Here is a 4,665-nt window from a genome sequence, read left to right as displayed (position 1 = left end):
ATAAAAAAATATTTATTTATCAGTCTTCAACAACATTACAATTTTATATGGATTGTGAGCTCAAATTGGGAGCTCAAATTAATAAAGTAAAAAATGTCTTTTATATGGATTTACATGGATGGTATGATATATGATTTAATGTCTTTTATATGGATTTACATAGATAGTATGAGATATGATTTAATGGTAAAATTAAAAACATTACAATTTTAAATAAATTTTTTATTTTAAAATAATTTTTTTATTTAAAAATAAATTTTAAAATTTTAAATTTTAAATTGAAATTATGAGTTTAATTTAAATTTCTAATTTGAAACTAATTTTTTATTTTTAAATAAAATTATAATTTTTAAATAATATATAAATTATTATTTTTATTTTTATAATTATTTTAAATTTTAATATTTTATAAATTGTATATTTATGACATCATCGATTCGACCGCCGGTCCGACCAGTGAATCGTGAATTGGCAATTTTTCCGATTCAATAACCAGTCCGATTCTGAAAACATCGTATTTATCTCATTTTCTCTCTCACTCATCCCTTGTACCCATCATACCCACGACATGGCTACCCCTCACAATAATGTCAGCAGTGCCGCTTCAGGTGGCCCCACGACGCCGGTGACAGCCACCTCACTTCGGCCAACCTTTCGTCTCTCTTTCTTTCTCATTTCCCCTTTTCTTTTTCCCTTGTCTTATTTATTTATCTTCCAGCATTGCCACTAGATCTTACCACAACTAGCCACTAATCCATAACCACACACCTCACTGTTACCGACATTGCTACCGCTCTTCACTTTGCCACTCAATCACCATGTCCACTTCCTTTGTGAGTTCACTACCTCAGTTTATTAATGCCTAAGAAATTTTCAGGTTTTTTTTCCTTTTCCTTCGGTTTCTTTGTTTATTTGTTTGTTTTTATTTATTTATTTTATGTTTCAGATTTTGATAAGTTTAATTTCCTTGATTTTGGTTCATTTAGATGAGTTTTAAGGGTTTGTTATGAGACATTTCACTTCTTGATCTACACAGTGTTTGTTGGAAGCTTTAGGCCTAATCTCAGGCTTTAATTCTTATTGTATTTGGGCTTCATTCCTAATTCAAGGTTTGGGCTTATTGTTTGTGTTAGACTTGCTATTTAGGTTGAATTGCATTTGAGCTTTCTTTTTATTTTTATTGGGCTTTGATATATATATATATATATATATATGCTTATTCGTTTTTCTTATTTGGATGAGTGTTTTAGCACTATGATGAGAGTGGAAAAACATAGGAGTAGTTGGAGCAGTTGAAGACAAGGCATGAGTTGGGCTAACTAAATACCAAAATTTTTGGATTAAAAAGGAAGATAAGAGCAAGAAACAAGGGAGAAGGACGACTCTTGGGACTTTTCTTAATCTTCTGTGTATTTTCTGTGATATTTGTGAGAGGATTGAAAGTTTTTGTATATTTGAGCTTCATCTTGTAAGCTTTTGGAAGTCATTATTGTTATTGGGATTGCACCGCTAAGTTTACTTATTCATCATTGTCCTCCTAATTTTTGTTGTATATATTTGTTTTAATTTTCTTTCTATATACATAGAAATAGATTTGTTTAGATTTTCATTGTGCATATCCGTTTAGTTTGTTATTCATGAATTTATTTTTTGTTTTATTTTGTTTGTTAAAAGTATTTGATATGTGTGGACCCCGCATTTCGATCGCTCGAATGCGTTTCCCACTCGATGGCGAAACTCGATTTTTTATTTGAAAAATTGATTTTTATTGATTAAGAAAAATGACTTGGAGTCGCCACTTATTTTTGTTTTATTTTTAAAGGGTAAACAAAATAAGAAAGAAAAACCCTAAGTGTGACTCCTTATTTTGGAAAATGTGGTCTGTGAAAAACCAGATCGGGTTCGGGGGTCAGGTTACTTATCGGGAAGGTACGGTAAAGACCGTAGCACCCCTTTAAGTCCCTAAAGTCGGGTCTCTACTAATAGAATGAAGCTGACGTGGCAGTCAATAAGAAAGTCTATGGATACTCACATCAATCATGCGTATATGGGAATCAGAATGTGTATTATGAATGATCAAAATGAGTGAATGCTTACCTGGGCAGCAAACAGCAACGCGCTATCGTGGAAACAGAGTCAGTGCACAATATAGAACACGAAATATATCACATGCATTACCAAACATAAATTAAGATTGTTCGAAGGAAAACTAGCTTTTTGAAAATCGGAGTCTTAGAGATTATTTGAAAATTGGATTTTTAGAAATTAAGTATAAGAATGAGAATTTTAAAAATTAAATTTGAAAGATTTTGGAATTTCAGAGAACTAAATTTGGGAATTAGAATTTTGAAGAATTATTTAAAGACGGAATTTTAATAAATAAATAAGTGAATAAATAAATAAATGGAATAATAATAATGATTAAATAATAAATATTAAGTAAATAATTGCAAAAAAATAGAATTTTAGAGATTGGAGATTGAATTTAGAGATTTAAATTTTGGGAAATTATTTGGAGATGAGGTTTTAAATGTATGAATAAGTGAATAAATAAATGAGCGGGATAATAATAATAACGAAAATAATCATTAAACAGCTGAATGTGAATAGTGAAATTTTTGAGATTGAAAATTAAAATTGGAAAACGGAATTTTGAAAAATAGAACTTTAATTATTGGAATTTGTAAAATAAATTAATGAAATGATAATAATAATAATGAGAATAATATTTAAACGAATGAACGTGAATAGTGGAATCTTTGAGATTGAAACTTAAATTCGGAAGTCAGATTTTTCAAGAATTGAATTTTAATGATTTGAACTTTAAAAGAAATAAATAAATAAATATGGAATAATAATAATAATAATAACAAAAATAATGGTTAAGCGAATGAACGTGAATAGCGGAATTTTTTATTGAAAATTAAATTCGGAAAACGGAATTTTGAAAAATTGAACTTTAATTATTGGAATTTGTAAAATAAATTAATGGAATAATAATGCTAATTAACGGAAATAATATTTAAACGAACAAAATGAATAGTGAAATTTAAATTAGGACACTGGATTTTTGAAGAATTGGATTTTAATGATAAAAATAATAAATAAATATGGAGTAATAATACTAATTAACGAAAATAGTATTTAAACGAGTAAAAATGAATAGTGAAATTTTTGGGATTAAAAGTTAAATTAGGACGTTAGATTTTGAAGAATTGGACTTTAATGCTCAAAATAATAAATAAATATGGGTTAATAATACTAATTAACTAAAACAATATTTAAACGAGTAAAAATGAATTATGGAATTTTTGAGATTGAACATTAAATTGGGAAGTCAAATTTTTGAATAACTGAATTTTAATGATTAGAATTTTTAAATGAAATAATTAAATAAATATAGAATAATAATAATAATAATAATAATAATAATAATAATGACTAAATAAACAAGTGTGAAAAATTAGAATTGGGGATTAGAATTTGAAATCCGGAACTTGGGGGAATTATTTAAATGGGTACACGGTAAACTAGAAACACATACAATAATAAAGAAATAAATAAAACTCATGTCTCATAAGCTAACACTTGGACCATCAAGTGGCCTGGGTTGTTTTTTTTTATTGCTACCCTAAGGACATTCCCTTGGCTTGCACGTGGCCATTGACTCTTTTTAATAAATTCCCTCCACATCCTCCTCCATGCTTGGGCACCTCAATGTTCAGACTTTCAAACTAATGCTTTTCTCAGGAATTGATGGTGCAAATTCCTTCAGGATTAAGGCAATTTGTGTTTGCCGGGTTAGCAACAACCAGCCAACAACCAAGACAGCAACATTGTCCACAGTGCATGCCTCAACAACATCGGCTATAGCAACAACACCCTTAAGAAAGTAGAAAATCAGCATCCATCAATTCCACCATTCTGACCCCATTTAAGACGTCTGCAGCAAGAGGGATATCCAGCATGTGCAGAATCATAGGCTGATCAGCACCCAACCTCCCTCTCCCAGCAATCATGGGAGCCTCACTACTGCCAGTTCCTCCACCCATTTCGACAGCAGCTAAAACCAGACCAATAACTTGAACCTTCGACTTCCCCGGTCCGTCGAATCCAGAAACCACTTGAAGTTAGAAACATTTTCTACCCTCATCCCAAGAGCTTTCGGGTAGTTTACAAAATAATGGTCGGTATTTTTCAAAGGCAAAAAGAAAAGAAAAGAAAGACTCAAGAAACAGGGCACGCCCAGAGTTCATTGATCAAGACTCCATCTCATGATACACTCAATGGGTCTAAAAAGGTGAGACAAGCTAGGAGTCGGGGCATGATTAATCAAACATCAATCTCAAAAACAACCCATACATCAGTTATTGACAGGAGAAAACAAAGAATGCAAAAAAGAACCAAAACAGAGCAATTACAAAAACGAACCCAAATTCAGCAAATCTCAATCCACAACCAAGAAAACTAACAATGCCTAAGTAGCCAGAGAATATGATGAAGAACAGTGACAATGAGGAAGACCTTAAAAAAAAACGATACTCCATACCTGCGAATCTCCTCTTCAATGAAGCTCACTTAGATTACCGCCAACCTCTGTCTACTCTACCAGCAAGATCCAGAGCCCCTCGGTGAATATCCCAGAAAATATCTCTCCATCCCCCT

General features: G+C 31.0%; 1 long non-coding RNA gene across 1 annotated transcript; it reads left to right on the top strand.

Moving 5' to 3' along the window:
- Positions 1 to 568: 568 nt before the first annotated feature.
- LOC104880187 (uncharacterized) lies at positions 569 to 1,618 on the top strand. Its single transcript, XR_002031275.2, has 2 exons — positions 569 to 1,109; positions 1,251 to 1,618. It is a non-coding gene; the product is annotated as an uncharacterized LOC104880187 (long non-coding RNA).
- The last annotated feature ends 3,047 nt before the right edge of the window (positions 1,619 to 4,665 follow it).

The sequence above is a fragment of the Vitis vinifera genome, chromosome 1, assembly GCF_030704535.1.
Source record: "Vitis vinifera cultivar Pinot Noir 40024 chromosome 1, ASM3070453v1".
NCBI classification, from domain to species: domain Eukaryota; kingdom Viridiplantae; phylum Streptophyta; class Magnoliopsida; order Vitales; family Vitaceae; genus Vitis; species Vitis vinifera.
The sequence above is the reverse complement of the archived record's forward strand: the minus strand, read 5'-3'. Positions and strand labels throughout refer to the sequence as shown.